Genomic DNA, 18,570 nt, shown 5'->3' on the forward strand with positions numbered 1-18,570 from the left:
AGTCATCATGGGCTCCACCCTCACGGATAAATTGTGTACCTCTTTCCTCCAGGTTAAACACTTTTTTCTTGAAGAGAGGCCCACAGACTCAGGAATCTAAGAAAACATACAAGGTCCAGAAAGTTCATGAAAGTCATGAAATTCACATAACCCCGGACCCCTTCCCCACCTGGTACAAACATAGTCGACAATTATCCCAGAGTGGCGATTCTCTAGTGGAATTGCCTACAAATTGAGCAGGAAGTTTCAGGGATGCAACTTCTATGAGTCATATCTGTGCTGTGGTGGCTTTTCAATGATGCACCTACCTGAATAAGGCCTGAAAACAACCCCAGTAAACTTACTGGCTCACCAAGCTAAGCTAGACTAGGTTGGAATTGTTTTCTGGTCCATCCTCAGTACCTATCAGCAGTACAAAGATATTTGTTTGAATCCCTCCAACCAAAGTCATAAACAACATCTAGTCCTAAATTACACCCAAAGGTCCCCTTAATATGTGAATTTGGGGATCAAGGTTATAATAGGTGAGTTTAGGGGGACTCAGATGGTAGCCATGATTATGGTGGCTGTCACCTTATTCTCTGATTTTGTGTGTGTGTGTCTGAAATATTTCAGCATTTTGTTTGTTTATCAGAGAATGTAGTGATGGGAAAAAGCCTTTATTGCTACAATGAAGGTGAGGTGTTTGGACTTGCCTGGATGCAAAGCAGTATTAAGTTCATTCTGGTAAAGATACCATGAAGCATCAAGAGACAGGTGGTAGTAAGAAACTTTTACTTGCAAAGGTTAACTCAAAAGCCAGCCCAGACAGCATGGGGATGGATGGATTTCATGTCCAGCTGGCAGCCACAGGGATAGGGCCATGGGGCAAATTGAAGAGATACTGCCAAGGTCAACATGAAAGGCAAGGCTGTGACATAGCTGTCAGTAAAATACAGCTCATCTAGGTCCAGAAACGCCATCCAAGTAGATAGACTTCCAAGGGACAAGCCAAGATGAGTTGACAGAATAGGAATGCCACTGGCTCAAGCAAGGTAGGGTTATGAATTTTGTCTGAGTTCAGGTGAAGAAGCCACTTTCCCACAGCTCCCCCACTGACAACTGCACCCCAAACAAACTGGGAGCAAGGTGCTCACAGATTTCCCTGCAATTTTGGGGCAAATACCAGAAGAAGACAATGAGGAGGTCAACAGGCTTGCTCTGATCTGTTTTGGAATAATTTCAAAGAACCAACCTTGGACAGATCTGGATCCAGAGCCCACAATATTCACCATTTCATTTAATACTTACATCAATCCAATGGTATTGGACCTATTTCACAGATGAAGAAACTGAGGCTTTAAAGGGGCACATACCCAGCCAGGTAGCACAATCAATACTGTTCCTTTTCTCTTCAGGAGTTAGGAAGAAGTTTACTGCAGGGTATTAAACGGAAGAAGAGCTGACTTCTCAGGAGAGAGCTGCCTAACAAAGAGAGTGGACCACAAAGCTGAGATCAAACCTCAGCTGTTTCATTCCCTCCTTACAGTCTCCGTTGCTGTGCATTAGGGGTGCCCACCTGACATCATCCTCAGGCACTGGAGACACACCAACAAGTCTGATAAAGTCTGTGTTAGCTGTACACATGTTTCAGAAGTCTGCTCATCCCTCCTTCTTAAATAATAAAAGTGAGGCTTTTTTTAAAACAGCATTCCTCACTAAATCACCTCACTTCAAAAAAAGAAAAAGAATTATTTTTATTCTTTACACACATTACATCCCAACCACAGTTTCCCTTCCCTCCCTTGCTGCCACCCTTTCTCCCCCCTTTTTAAAGAAAGTGGTGTGTGTGTGTGTGTGTGTGTGTGTGTGTGTGTGTGTGTGTGTGTGTGTGTGTTGGGGGTAGTTGCACAGCCAGAGGATGTGATCCAGGAGTTGTACCCTGAGGTGGCTCTGCTCCCTGGTAAGGCCAGGATTTCTGAAAGACACTTCTAATCATTTTAGAAGGGACAAAACTGTCCCAATGACCTTTGAGCTGCAAGGAGAAGCAGAGACTAGTCCTGCCGGGCTGTGTGCCAGCAGGGAGACCCTGGTCTGGCTGAGTACACAGTGATGATTATGCTAGCTGGGGGAGGAAAAAAGTCAATTCAAAAACTGCTTGTTCATGTCACGGTAAATCCGTAATGGTTTTAATGAAAATTCTTCTCCTTCATGAGTTATTTTCTATTTTAAAGAAGAACGGCAAATTAATACAGCAGTTCCAATAGCCTTTAAGTCAGGTTTAATTGGGGCAATTCCCTCCAGTGAATCGGAAGATGACATTCATCTTCGCTGCCTGGGTGGAATGCTAAACCAGAGGCAGGGGTGAAATGTCAAAGTAAAATAATGCTAATAATTATTCCGAATGTTACATTCTCCTTGACTTTGGAATTTAAAGGGCCAAAATGAAGGCTTTTTGTCAAAAGTCAAGAAGTCATCTAGAGACGTGGCTGACATTTATGATTAATGTAATCTGGGATTATTAGGAGAGAAATGTAGGCTATGATTAGCTTCTCATATCTCAGTATTTCATTTTTATATTATTATAGGTACCATATAGTATATTGATATAAAAAAAATGCTGACATGTCCTGGATAATCCTAATCTCCTGGAAATTTCAAAAGGAAACCTCTAGAGAGAAGGCCTTTTTAATTAAAGTGGCAGTGACCAAATAATTAAATTTGTAGCACTGTAGTGAAAGAGAGAAGAAAATGAGCCCATCCAAGGCTGGATAATGATTTCTTAGCACAACACACGTGTGCACACAAAAGAAATCAAGCCTCTATCTGCCAGGGCCTGTCCCTTCAGAGAATTTTCTGGCTCATTTGCAGTGACAAAGGAGACACAGCATAGCCTGAGCAGGCCTTCCATGTTATGCCCTGAGCTGGCAACTCCACTGCCTCAGAAAAGTGAGGCTGTGATTGAGAGAAGAGGCCCTCCAGAGGAGGAGAGATGGCTGAGGAGATGCTAGGGAGACACAGTCCTCACTGGAAAACAAAGCTCTGGTCCAAGGCTGTTGCTGGGAAGAATGCATGTTTATTGTAGTGGCGCCTGCTCCTTAGGACTCCGTTCCCTGATGCAGGCTGCCGTCTTCCCTGGCAAATGCCTGACACTCAGTTCTCTTCCAGAGGCTTGCAGCATATTAAGTAGGAATGCCAGAGGTGCAAAGGAAAGGGACAGGTCAGGACTCACTCCAGGAAAGAAAACAAACAAACAAAACAAAACAGGAGGTAGGGAGCAGACTTCTTATAAACAGGTGAAAAGCTAAGGGGAGGACTTTGAAGAGTTGGGGAATGGCCCTGGGTTAAAACTCTAACACTGGAAAAGAAAACAAAATTAACTCACCAAAGTGGGAAACTTTATTCCACACAATCAAGCAGTTTGTGTGTGTGTGTGTGTGTGTGTGTGTGTGTGTGTGTGTGTGTGTGTGTGTGTACATGCGCATGCTCACTTGCACGTGTGTGTACATATAAACACATATAATTCTGGTGTATGTTCAAACCTTAAACATATGGTACAGCATATCTTATATTTATAGTACTATTATTTGTAATTTTTTTCCTCCATCAAAGAGAGAGAAGAGATACAAAGGAAACAGAGGAAGAAGAGGTGAGAGAGCTGGGAAAGGGAGCATGAGGGAACAGCAATGAGAGAAAAGTGAGAGGAAGAGCCCCAGGTACGGCTTTTCATACATCCCGGTGTACATCACTGACATTTCTAGGAGTTTCCGCAGTCACGTCTCTGGTAATGAGGACGCAGATTCTCTAGCTTGGCGTTTCCATCTCAGGTTCCCATCAGCTCAGCTGCCCAAGTGGGGATTCTGTTTACACACACTTTCTGTCCCCTGAGAAAATCTGTGCTGGTCATGAGAAAGGCAGGCTCTCTCACAATCTGAGCAGTCCCTGGAAAGCTTCAAGCATTTTATATCAGAGGAAATTGAGAGAGACATTATGTATGCCTGGTATGGCTCTGGATGCTGAGGCAGGAGGATTCCAAGTTTGAGTCTTGGCTGGGCTACAGAGTGAGAACCTGTCTCAAAAACAAACAAAACAATAAAAAGAAAGAAGGAAGGAAGGGAGGGAGGGAAGAAGGGAGGGAGGCAGGCAGGGAGGCAGGGAGGGAGGGAGGGAAGGAGGAAGAAGGAAGGAAGGAAGGAAGGAAGGAAGGAAGGAAGGAAGGAAGGAAGGAAACCCACCAAGCCAACCAGCCATAACAACAACAGTGAAGGCGGACTGTTTAAAAAGGACTCATGCAATCACTTCTTACATTGCATGTTACACTGAAATGCTTGTGAATACAAATGCAAGTGTAATTGCATTTACAATTTACAAAATACAAATGCTTGGAAATTCCAATCAGGTTGAGTCAATTTTGCTCAAAAACTTTCTAAATCAAGATAAACAACACAAAGACCAGAAAAAACATTTAAAGCAGTGATTCTTAAACTGTGGGTCACCACCCCTTTGGGGATGAATGAAGAAAACATAGATATTTACATTACAATTCATAATCATAGAAAAATTGCAGCAATGAAGTAGCAATGAAATAATTTTGTGGTTGGGGGTCATTACAACATGAGGAACTGTATTGAAGGGTCGCAGCATGAGGAAGGTTGAGAACCACTGCTGTGAGCATCTACCCTGAGATGTGACCACATCACAGCCTATCTAAGTCATTCCAACCCCTCAGATGCCATGGTTGGAAATGTGCCCTCCAGCTGGCATCATTAGGACTTAGAAGGCAGAGTCACAGGGCACAGGGAAAAGATGCAAGTGGAAAGATCTCTAACCACCAAAGTTCGTCACTGCCACGGGCTGGTTGTGGCCACTAAAACTTCCCTCGTAGCTGCATTTGCTTTGCATCATTCTTGGTAGCCCTGGAATGTGGTGATTCAGAAGCCACTGTGCTCTCTCCCTTGAGGTCTGATAGGAGAATCAAAGAATCCAGACAACAGTGGAAACAGTGCCCAGAGCACTTGTCCATCAACAGAGGTTGTAGAGATATGTGGTGAAGGGACAATCCTGGAATCTGACGTAGGAAACTCCTTGGAGGGTATGGAGAGTAGAGAAAGCCCAAGTGAATTCATATTGTTGACATGGGAACAGCCATGAGTGTCTCAGACCCTTGGGAACTGGCAAAGACTTCCTCTGGCTGAGGCTCAGAAGAGTGGCAAAGGCTTCCTCTGGTCCGGGTAAAAGTGTTTATAAACAGTGGAGTATTCAAGAACTAGCAACTGTAGCTTCTTCCTCCCTGGTGACTGAATCCTAAAATGGTTCCCCAGAGACCTCCTCCCAAGACCGGCTACTTACTGTCCTTCTGTGTTGTATGGAGTAAGCATGCTGGGCGTCTGCTTGTTGGGCAGTTGGTGGCTACTCCATCCAGGCTCACTCTTGATCTCTAGCTTTTCTGTACCTGTGTGTGTCTGTCCGTCTGTCTCTCTGTCTGCCTGCCTGCCTTTCTTCATTCCCTCATCTCCCCAGTTAGCTTTCTAGGACCATGTCATCCTGGATGCAGCGGGAGGGGGCAGCTATGAGCTGAAGTTGTCAAAACAGAGTTGAGTATTTGTTACCATTCCCACTGATGCGAACAAACACTTGACAGGAAGCTGTAGTGAGATGTCCACCCTGCCCACACCTGTAGTGCCCATTTGGGCATGGGCACAGGTGCAGATCTGATGGAGAGTGAGACTTAGGGTGACTGTCCAGGGAGCCTGTTGTTTCTGTCTTCACCACACCTTTTGGAAGTTGCTTGCCTGCACTTCCTGCCTACCCTAGTATTGTTATCTTCCTTCTCAGGTCTTTGATGAGGTTGAAGATTAGACTGTCACAATTATTGTTCTCTCTTCCTAGATAGAAATATTAGGTACAAGACTTCAACTTTCCAGCTTAGGACAACTCTATAGTAATCCCTGTTATGCCTTCACCCTAGGACTGGATATGTAGTTCTCGCCTTTTGCTCTAGTTGCTTCACTGACAATAGGTCTTAAGTGTGTTTGTCCTTACTTTTCCTTCTCCTAGAGCATACTTGATATTTGCTCTCTTTGTATGTAGTTTTGTATCGAGTCTAAATCTTTTTCTTTAGATTAAAAGGGGGAATTGTAGGGAGATATCCACCCTACCTGCACCTATAGTGCTGACCACACTTGTTTGGGCGTGGTCGCAGGTGCAGACATGATGGAGAGTTTTAGGTCTGGGGTTTGGGCAGGTGGCTCTCTCTTGCGTCAAGTCGGGTCACACTGCTTCTTGTGTAAGTAACTTCTCCCCAAAATAAATTACATTTAACCTATATTTGAACCTAGTCCCGTGAATGATTATCCGTGCCTCTGCGGGAGACTGAAGGAAGGAGGGATTTTTCTGGTTTACAGTTGAAGGGAATACAGCCCATCCTGGTAGAGAAGGCATGGGGACAGGAGCAGAAAGCAGCTGGCCACACTGAATCTGCAATCAGGAAACCGAGAGAGGAATGTTGTGTTCAGATCACTTCCTTATGTTTATATTAAGTTCAAGATCCGAGCCCATAGAACTGTGGGCTCATAGAACTATGGTTCAGGGTGGGTCTTCCCCCTTCATTTAGACATTTCCGGAAACTTCAGAAGTACTTCTGTGAGTTCTTTTCAATGAGTTCCCTGGCTACTGTTATTGTCATTGGTTGCTTGATTTGGTGCTTATTTATTTATTTATTTATTTATTTATTTATTTAATTTATTTTTGCATCTCCCCCTCCATCTCTGTTTGGTTTGTTTTTGTTTCTGAGACACAAGGTCTCACTATACAGCCCAACCTAGACACACCCAGAAATGTGTTTCCATGGTGATTCTAAATCCCTTCAAGCTGAGGGTCTAGATGAGCCTCACAACCAGGAATTAGACAGGAAAGAAGGAAGAGCGGCTAGACAAATGTGTAGAGTGGGGTGGGCTGCAGATGAATGGGAGTCTCCTACTGCCCAGGGACACACTACCCAAGGGTACAGCAGCCCACAGCTCAACACATGTCAGTGTCAGCATAAGTGACCAGACCCAGATGTCACACTTAACCCCTCTTTTCCCTTCGGCCATGGTATGCTATGAAGTTCATTTCATAGGCAACTTCATATGTAATAGCTTAGTCCCCAAGGTAGTGCTCCTGGGAGATGATGATACCTTCAGGACATGTGGCCTACTGAGAAATTCTCAGGTCACCCCGTGAGCCCTGAGCTAAACGAGACTTTGTCTCAAAACGGGTGTGTGTGTGTGTGTATGTGTGTAGGTTGGATACAGACAGTGTGGGGTCTAATTCTACATCCCAACCCCACCTGTCCCAAAGTATCCACATGCCATGGAAGAAGAAAGGACTCATGGGAAGTGGAATATATGACTCACTAAGGCCAGTTCCTGTATTGTGAGCCCTTCTTTGGAAAGAGACAAACTTGTGCAACTGAAAACTAAGGGAGTTATTTGGGGGTGAAAAGGGGTACTCCTGAGCAACAGGAGGAAGGGGACAGAGTTCTGCACATTAGAGCTTCATGACTCCACAGGGACATGAAGAGACGGCTGGGAGTAGAGAAGGGGAGCAGAGAGGAAGTGAGGATTAGCTTCCACTAGGAGTACCCCTCTCTGCAGGCAAAGTGTGGATGGAGACTGAAGGCAGACACTCACTTACGACTTCAAATAAAAGGATCATCAGTTGCAAGATTATAAAAATAAGCTCAGCTACGGCTTAGAGCATCACCAGCCACAAGATCTTAGATTTGAGGGAACCACTGGGAAATTCAAAGTGAAAAGATATGGGCTTGTCTTAAAACATCACTGTTGGGAACAAATGGAAAAAGTCAGAGCTCCAACTTTACAGACAGATGCCATCACACTGTCAGTAATTACAGCTTGGTCACTAAACACTAGGTTAAAAGATGTCTTCCTTCTAATGCCTTAGAAAGCCCATTTCTATATTTTTTTGTGTTTTGTTTTTTTGTTTTTTTTTCGAGATAGGGCTTCTCTGTGGCATTGGAGCCTGTCCAGGAACTAGCTCTTGTAGACCAGGCTGGTCTCCAACTCACAGAGATCCACCTGCCTCAGCCTTCCAAATGCTGGGATTAAAGGCGTGTGCCACCAATGCCCGGCTATAATTTTTTTTATTAGTACAAATTAGGAACAAGCCTGCTTCACAAGTCAATCCCTTCTCCCTCTCCCTCTCCTTCCCCCAATCCCCACCTGCCCCCACCCCCCCGCTATAATTTTTAAATATGAAAAGCAATGCTATAATATTAATATCCACAGACAGTACCAAACATTAACCCATTAGGTAAATGCATAAATACTGACTGGAGATACTCTGTTTTTAATTAAAAGTTACATCCTCCAAAATGATAAACCAGTATAATCATCATATTTGGCCCTGGAACAGTCTCAACTGTTTCCAAACATCAAACCAAACCTCCAAGGGAAAAGATTTGTCAACTTTATAATTTTGAAGAATCTGAGACAAATTATGACAACATGTTTTTTTTTTTTTAATCAAGACTTGTCTGAGCAACAGAAACATTTGAGCAACATTGTTTTAATAAGTTCATTGTCCCAGAAAGTGAGGAAATGGAGGATATTGGGACATAATTCCTAGCATGTGTATTATTTTACAATCAGATTTACAGGCTGGGGAGTTAGCTCAGAGTCTGCCCTACACATTCAAGGACCAGAGTCCAGGTCCCCAGAACCCATATAAAGTAAGGCAGATGTGGTGGTCAACTGTAATCACAGCACTTGGGAGACAAAGATGGACTCTTTAAAGTAAGCTAGCTACGATCTGGGTCCAGTGAGAGACCCTGCATGTATAAATGGGGTGGAAAGAGAAAGATATTCAGTGTCAACTTCAGTCCTCAGCATCCATGTGCATGTCTGTGGATGTGCACTTCTGCACTGACTTGTGCCTCTGTGTACATAAACACATGCGCGAGAACACACACACACACACACACACACACACACACACACACACACACACACACACCGCATGCATGAATCATATACTCATGTAAGAAAAATGGAGACTTGCAATTTTATATTGTTGAGTGTGCTTGTGTTTACTGAGTGATGGAGATGCCAGAGAATTCCACATGTTCTATAGTAGAGACACTGCCAAGATTCTAATATGATGTTCTAGAATCTCATACTTCTTGAACTTATGAGCTAAATAAAATGTCAGAAGTGCTTGTAAGCTACATCATCTTTAGCCATTCTGTTTGGTTTCGTGTTCATAATATAAGGGAGCGATAATATTCCTCTGGCTCAGTTTCTGAACTTTCAGTATTCAAACAAATGACACCAATTTCAATACATTAATACACACTAGTATAAGAATCCATTAAACAGTCACAGAGAAAGACAAGACACTTTGTTTCTGAAAACACTTTTCCCTAGCTAATCCATGAATGGCATCAGTCACTTAAGAGAAGGACATGCTAATAGTCACCATTCACAGGTCATTTCCTCCTACAAGCTAATAGTCTCTATTCACTGGTCATCTCCTTCTACAAGCTAAAAGTTACTGTCCACAGGTCAGATCTTTGTATACTTACCTATAGAATTACAATGATAATTTATAAAAATTAGTAATAAAATCTTGGGGGTAGGTGACAAACACTCACTGACAAAATTTACTTTCAGATTCAAGTACATTTCATCAGCATTGGCACGATTCCTCAATTACACAATCTGTTTTGAAACCCTGTTGGCCAGCTATGCCACCTACTACAGCATAAAGGAGAAGGCCAGAACAAACCAGCTACAGCCAGCATTAAAAAATCATCCGAGTAGCAAAGGGAGTTAGAAAACCTAGTTATAGCTCTAACAAGAAAATGTCTCTATGAATATATAAACTTAAGATGCCTTCAGTAGCATTACTGCAGGTATGAATTTACATGAAATTCATCCGCTGTAAATATAAAACTCCAGGTAGGCAGGGTGGCTCATGCCTGTAATTCCAGCATTTGAGAAATAGAGGCAGGATTGTCGAGGGGATGGAGAAGCATCCCAGAGGTTAAAATTCTTTGCTGATCCTTCAGAGAACCCAAGTTCAGTTCCCGGTATTCATTTATGACAGCTACCTTACAAACACCTGTAAGTACAGCTCAAGGTATCTGATGCCTTCTTCAGGCCTCCTTGGGTACCCAACACACATAGTATTCATTCACGCAGACACATAAGTGAAAACAAAATAAATATTTTTAAAAAAATGATTGCGATTAATTCAAGGTCAACCTGGCCTACCAAGTGATGCCATGACTCAAAAACACTGTTCTCCCCAATATTTTCTGAGACATGCAGATGGCTCTGTAAATTGCATCACCCATCATGAAGAAACTCTAGAACCCTTCCATTAAGCTCCCAGTGCTGTTACGCTTAATCTTCATTCCCTGTCCCAGTTGCAGACAGCCACTCACCTGTTTTGACTGTTTAGAATTGTCTTTCCTAAGCAGTGGTGGTGCATGCCTTTAATCCTAGCACTTAGGAGACAGAGGCAAGTGAACTCTGAGTTTGAGGCTAGCCTGGTCTACAGAGTGAATTCCAGAACAACCAGGGCTACATAGAATACCTTGTCTCAAAAAAAAACCCCAAACAAACAAAAAACAAACCAAACAAACAACACCCCCAATACAGAATTGTCTTTCCTAGATACTTCATATGTTAATCACTAAACCAAATCTTCTTTCCTGCTTGCTCCACCCCCATTTTAGCACAAAGATTCTAAGGTTTGTACATGTTGTCATATGTATCACTTTTAAATTTCTGAATGGGATTTCATTACATGAATATACTATATTTTGTATATCCATTCATCAGCTGATGGACATTTGCAGGGTTTCCAGTGGGGGGCATTTATAAATAATGCTGCGATGAATGTCTATGTTAAAATCATTGTGGCCATAAGATTTTTGTTTCTCTTGGATGCATTCATAAGGGCATAATCATGAAATTACACGTGGATTCTATGTTTAAGCTTCTAAGGGAATGCTAAATTATTCCCCAAGAAATGAAATCATTTTCCATTCCCACCACATATTGAATTTCTTCACAATGTATTACGTTTCTTCACAATCCTCCTCAGCATGGGATTGTCAGACTTTTTGATTGTAGTTACACCTAGTATGTGGGTAGTATTGCTTTGCTGTGGTCTTCATGACTGAGAACAGTAACTAGTACTGTGGATTCCCTTTTCAAACATGTATTAGTCATTTGTACACATTCTTCTGTGAAAGGATTCCTTAAATCCTGTCACTTCTTTCAATCTCATGGTTATCTTATTTATTTGAAAGAGTTTTGTGGTGACATTTTGTTTATGATCTAATAAAGCTTGCCTGACGATCACAAAGCTAGCCACAGCCATAGAGGCCAGGCAGTGATGGTACACACCTTTAATCCCAGCAGCCATACTAGTTAGTCATAGAATCTGGGCAGTGGTGGTGCACACCTTTAATCAGAGCCCTAGAGAGGAATATAAGACAGGAGCTCAGGGTCTCTGTCTGTATTTAGTTTGCAATCACACTGAGGATAGGATTGCCTGGATTTTTATTGCTCATGCTACAGAGTTTTTTTTTTTCTTTTCTTTTCTTATTACTAGTGTATGTAGAGTGGCTAGGTATATGTATGTGGGTCAGAGAATAGCCTGGTCAAATCAGTTCTCTCCTTTACTATGGGTTTTGGGAATCGAATTCAGGTCATCAGGCTTGAACAGCAAGTGTTCTTACTCATTGAATCATCTCACAGGTTCTGTAAGAGTGTGGTTTAAAATACATTCTAGTTATACATCCTCTATACTATACAAATGTAATAAATACATACAAATATATGATTTGCCAATGATTAGATAGATGATGCTAGATAGATGATATAGATAATAAACATGTGGTACATTAGATAGAAGATAGGAAGACAGATAAATGGATAGATGCTAAGTTTTATTATGGGCACAAACTATTAGATTTATAAATATTTAATTTTATCCTATGGATTATGTTTATTATCTCAATATATTTTTTGCTTGTTTGTTTTAGTTTGGTTTTTTGAGACAGGGTTTCTCTGTGTAGCCTTGCATGTCCTAGAACTCACTCTATAGACCAGGATGGCCTTGAACTCATGGAGATCCACCTGCCTCTGCCTCTGCCTGGGATTAAAGACATGTACCACCAGCTCTTAGTATTGTTTTTTGAAGACTAAAGGCTTTTGATTTTGATGAAATGCAAATTATCTTTTCTTTTTAATAGATCGTAGCTTTGATGTCCATTCAAAACATCGTTGGCTAACCTATGTAGTCCAAGAGATTCTTCTGTATTGTCTTCAAGGAGTTTATAGTGTTAACAACTGCTGCATTTGAGTTCATGACCCAGGTTGAGTTGAATTTTGTGAATAACATAAGGTTCAGATGGAAGTGGGGTTTTTGTTTGTTTATTTCTTATGGAGAAAAATGATAATTGTTTTGGTACTATTTGTTGAAAGAATGGGTCTTCCTCCCACTGACCTGTTTTTCACTATGATTAAAAAGTCAGTAGACCATCAATGTAAGATTGAATTTGGGGACCTTAGCTCTTGTTCTTTGCTCTAAATGTCTACCTTATGCTGATCCTACAGTCTTAGTTGCTATAACTTTAGTTTAGATCGAATGAAGTTGGGAACCAGAAATCATCCAACTTTGTCCTTTCTTCAAAACTCAGTTTGTGCCTGGTGGTGATGGTACATGCCTTTAATCCAGTTCTTGGGAGGCAGAGGCAGGAGAATCATTGTGCGTTTGAGGCCAACCTGGTCTATACAGAGAGTTGCAGGACAGCCAGAGTTACACAGAAAAATCATATTGTAAAAACAAAAAACAAACAAGCAAGCAACAAAAAAACTCACTTTGTCTATACTAGAGCCTGCGCATTTTCAGAACACTTTAAAATCAATGTGCTAATTAATCTTCACCAAAAGTTGAGAAACCTACTGGGATTTTCAGAGGGAAAATATTGAGCTTGTAGATCAATCAGGAGACAATTGTCATCCTGACAATATTGACTATTCTGATCCATAAACATGGAATGTATTTTCATTTATTTCGATTCCTTAAGTGCCTGTTATGATAAAAACAAATTTAAGCAACTTCTGTCTACCAGTCCAGCTCTATAGAAAGCACTAGAAGGGAAACTTCAGTCTGGAAAGAGAGTTTACTACTCTCAATAGGACACAAGGAATAAAGAATCCTAGATCAGTTAGTCAAAAGACAAGGGAACCTCCACACCACTACAACAAATTAAAGGGAATTAATAAATACTGCTCATTAACAACTCTTAATATTAACAGTTTCAATTTCACCAATAAAAAGATATAGACTAACATACTGGATTAGAAAATTGGTTCTATCTTTCTGCTACATTCAAGAAATACACCTCACCATCAAGGATAGATATCACTTTAGGGTAAGAGGTAGAAAAAGGTATTCCAAGGAAATGGAACCAAGAAGAAACAGCTACAGCTTTTCTAATCTGACAAAAAAAAAAGGTTTCAAAGCAAAACCAGCCAGAATAGACAGGGAAGAATGCTACATACTCACGAAGAAGAAGAAGAAGAAGAAGAAGAAGAAGAAGAAGAAGAAGAAGAAGAAGAAGAAGAAGAAGAAGAAGAAGAAAAATAAAAACTATCAAGAGGATATTGCCATTCTAAACTTTTATAGACTAAACACAAAGGGATCCAAGTTTGTAAAATAAACACTACTATAGTTAAAATCACATATTGACCCTCACACAGTGAGAGTGGATGACTTTAATACCCTACTCTCTCTCATCCAGACAAAAACTAAACAGAGAGATGTATGGTGCCAGGTAGAGTTTCAATTTGTGAAGCAAGCCTTAAATCCAACAAGAAAATGGTTGGTTATTACTATGACATTTGTGCCACCATTGCACAGGTGTCAGCAGGAAGGGCCAGTCCAGCCAGTCTCTGGGAGGGGGTGGGGAGATAGGGGGGAGGCTGAGCAGGATGGTGAGTGTCGATGACTCAGATGTCCCCCCCACACACACTTCCTAGTTAGGAGAGGGGAGTACGCACTGAGTTGGGAGACTTACTGAAGCAGGATCTCACTTTATTCCAACAGACATGACCTTATATAGGGTCGAGGTAGGGGATGGGAATCTTAGGATGGGGTAAGGTGATGGGAGGAGTAAGGACCTATAATACTCTACCAAGCTGGCAGGTAGCTAGGCAGGGGCCAGTCTTACATCAGGCCTTGCTGAGTCACCCCCATGTGGAAGTTACAGGCCAGAGACAGGTCGCCAAACTCTAGCCAGGCTCAAGAGGTTACTCTGGGCCTCACATCTGAGCCTTTGTAGGCACAACACAGGCGGTCATGTCTTGTTACTGTATCTCACAACCTATTTATCTTCCTCCTGAATCCCTGGAAAGGAAGCTACAAACAATAAACAATGCCCTTAGCACTCTAGCTCAAATAACCTATTGTTTATTTGCAATGTATCCTGTGTTGTCTCTTTAAATAAAACTTACTGCTTTGCAATTTGTGTGTACTTTTTAAATTCTTTGAATGGGGTAGTAAGAATCTAGAAATACCCACTCCAGACAAGACCACTGGTTATATATAATACACAGGTTTTAGTTCCTCTGGATATGTATCTAGAAGTAGGATTGCTGGGTCTCTAGTAATAATATTTTATTTAAACATTATTTTATTTAATGACATAGCTGGTCAAGATATCCCATTGTTGCTATTTGCACAGTGTATTCTTTTCCTACAATTTTTAAATAAAATCAGTTTGTGTCTTTGTTGTAGATGAAATATTGTTAGATCTTTCTTTTTCATACATTCTGGAAACTTCTGCCTTTGGAGTACTTGGTCTGTTTACATTTAATGCAATCATTGGTTTAGTTGAATTTACATCTGCCTTTTGAAATATATTTCCCTTGTCTCAAGTCCTTTCTGTCTCTCTACCCATCCTTTGTAAGCTTCTTCTGTGCTAGACATTTTCTGCTTTGTTGTTTTGTCTCAACTCATTTTTAAAGTTATTTTCTTAATGGTTGTTCTATAGTGCTGTGGGCATTTTTGTGGATGTCGTTCCTTGAGACAAGGTCTCACATACCCCAGTGATACTTGAACTCCCTATGTAACCAAAGGTGATCCTTCTGATCCAAAGTTCTGATCCTTCTGCCCTCCCTCTTGAGTGCCAGGACTACAGGTGTAGGCCACCATGCCCAATGTATAAACATCCTACTATACAACAATCTACTTAAGTTTACTTCCTTCTGGTAAAACACAGCAGTCCTCCTTCAGGAACTCCATATCCTCCCTCGTCCATTGTGCCATTATCATCATACACACTATGCTTATCCGAATTATAAACAAGGCAGTGTGTCCCACCAAGTAGAACTATTCCTTTATACAACTTTAAATAAGATAAATTAACACAGTCTTTTATGTTTACCCATGTATTTCCCATCTAACCTTTAGCTTTATTTTCTCCCCACATATTCTGTATCTCAACTGCCTCTTTTCCATCCCAGAAAGCAGCCCAGCCACAGGAAAACACCCTGAAATGATGGACTTCTTCTGAATCAGGTTTCTGTCTGAATAACGGAAGGAACTTTCCTGGTAAGCTGCCAAGCCTTGTCTTTCGAAGCATCTTCCTGGAAAGTGAATTCCTGCCTAATATTAAAGAGGCAGCTCAGTTCTCCATCTTCTGCTTCTGGGGTGCTTTGCTACAGCTCGAAAACCTGGTCTTGGAACTGTTGCTGACTTGCTCCAGTGACATCATCTGCTGTGTGTTTCCGATGGTTACTGTTCCTTTGCCTTTAAGTAGTGGGTTTATTTCCCAGGTGTGATTACTAGGAATATTTTTTTCTTGTATTTTGAATAAAGGGATTTAAAAAGAGATATGTTCCTGAGGTATAACAAACGAACTCAGACTCAAATTTGTGGTCACTAGCACCCTAAAAAGAAATCCTTCTGTTTTCAAAATATTCAACTCTGGGATAGTTAATAGAATTCTTAGACATTTAAGTTTTTATTCCACAAAATTTATAAAATCATTATTCTTGGGCCTGACAAAACTTGACTGAATATTTCACTAAGATATAGTAATTATGGTTTCAGGACATCACTAAGAAAACATTCCAACATGCCATATCTGTTTAAGTATATGTACAAACCCATGTATGTAATTTCTTTGTCACTAAATACATATTTGTTTTCTATGTCTTACCATTGTTATTATTGCTGGTGATTTGAGGTTTCTAAAAACAGTTCCCAGCTTCCTATTATTTAAAATATGAATGTAATGCCTGTAGTTATTAAAGTCTTGATAATAGTGCCTGTATAACTGAGAGGGGGGAGAGGTAGGAAGAGAGAGAGAAAGGAAGGAAAGGGGAAGAGAAAGGGGTAAAGAGGACGGGGATAAAGTGTGGGGAGAGGAAGGAGGAAGGAGGAAGGTGAGGGAGGAAGAAAGAAACCTAAAGAAAGACAAAAAACATAACCTAAGAAATGTTAAGTGAGAGTTTCAAAGAAATCACCAGTTTCTGAGTCATTAGCTTCATCTCATTATTAACAAAGGCAGCGATGTGAGCCCTGGATGGAGGGGAGTCTAGAGAATGGGGATCAGGAGGAAACCTAAAGAAATTGCTGATTAGTCAGTCACCAAAGTGCTTTAATTAAAAAAAAAAATGTAGAAAGGAGAAAAGGAAAAAAAAAAACTTCTCTTTTTCTCTACACAAAAGACCCATTGGAATGGAAGCGAGTGGCATCTTCAGGAAAATAGGAAGGGTATGATGCGGAAAATAGCCAACATCCTACACAGTAAGACTTTGTTATTGGCAAACAGAAAGCAATAGTTCAAAATTTATCAAGCTTATCAGTTCCACCTAATTAAAGTTGTAGCCCAGAGGGTACTGTGAATAAAACTCTCCTGACTCACTTCTCAGGCTACTGCCTCAGTGAACTTCAGTCTCCCTTCTAAAATGTGCAGGGTGGAGCCCGTTCATCCTGACCTCCATCAGAAAGCGACCACACAGAAACACTTGACTCTGTAGAGGCCCCGGATGGAATTATGTAGTGATTACATTCTTGTCATCTCTGACAGAAATGTGTCTCCAGCCAGAATTTTGCCAGAGGATGCATGAAATTTGTATGTGCTCCTTTCTGGAAAATGAACATCGGAAGAAGCTGGGGAGGTCAATTTGAGAATTTCCATCTTGTATACTGACGACAGCTCCCACTCCATTTGTTTAAACTGAAGACCAACGGTTTCCCAGAAAAACCTCCCCTCTCAACCCAGAAGACTTTTCCGTGTGAAACTTATCTGTTCTTCAGGGTAGCTGGATGGCAGTCAACAGAGGCTCTCCAAAGCTCAAATTAGAAACAACAGAAATAGAAGATGAATGCAAATTCAGACACCCACGGCTCTGTGGGCTCTTCACACTCCACTCCCTCATCACCCTAAACTAGCTTTTCCTCTAGAAATCACTTCTTATCCCCTTTGGTACCTTTGAAGAGATGGGCATTCTCAGGCACTCAAGACCATGCATTTATAAATGAAGTGTGTGTGTGTGTGTGTGTGTGTGTGTGTGTGTGTGTGTGTGTGTGTGTGTGTTCACGTGCTTGAGTGCAAGCTTGGAAGAACTTCTGGGTCATGCTGAAATGTGAGTAGATGGAAGAACCAGCTGTCCAATAGGACAGGGCCCATTACTCCAGCTGCACCAATCTCTGTCAAGATACTGAGTACAATTAGGGGCCAAACAAAGGTAACTTGCTTCTCAGAGGAATCAAATGCAGCGGGAAACATAGAAAGCCTGTCTCCTCTCCAGTGTTAAGTTAGTGACTAAGAACTCACAAAGGTAGAGAAAGTGACACCAGAAAAGCAAGGCTTGTGCTAAGCACTGACTTGGAAGAAAACTGTCCCTACTCAAAACAGACTGACGGTGCCGTGGGACCTGTCTCCCTTCAAGGTGGCAAGGGTCCTGTGAGCCTGTACTCTAGATCCCTTGCAATACCCTATATGCAGCACAGGTGTGATTTTGGGGAGCCAACTGGCACTCTGAAGGAGTGATGACTGGAATGACAGATTCTAGAGATAAGGATTTTCAGAGCTTACTCATCACCCCTAATTAGACAGGGAAGGACGCTGAGTGCTTCAGTGAATGAAACCCCCTCCCCATTACACAATTAAGAGTTACACAGAAGGGCCTGGAAATGCCTCAGCAGCTAAGAGAATGTGATGGGGGATATCCTTCAGAATGCTGTGAATATATGTTCCTCTTATTGGTTGATGAATAAAGCTGTTTCAGCCAATGGACAGGCAGGATGTAGCCAGACAGCAAGTGTAGGCAGGGCTACCAAAATAAGGGAATTCTGGGAGAGGAACTCTGAGAAGGAGTCATGGGAGAGATGCCATATAGCTACTTGGAAGATAGCACACCCAAGCATTCTCCAGTAAGCCAAGACCATGTGGAGATATATAGATGAATAAGAAACGGGTTAATAATTAAGAGAGAGCTAGCCAATAAGAAGCCATCAGCCAAACAGTTTGCAATTAATATAAGCCTCTCTGTGTTT

This window comes from Cricetulus griseus, chromosome 3 (genome assembly GCF_003668045.3).
Source record: "Cricetulus griseus strain 17A/GY chromosome 3, alternate assembly CriGri-PICRH-1.0, whole genome shotgun sequence".
Taxonomy (NCBI): Eukaryota; Metazoa; Chordata; class Mammalia; order Rodentia; family Cricetidae; genus Cricetulus; species Cricetulus griseus.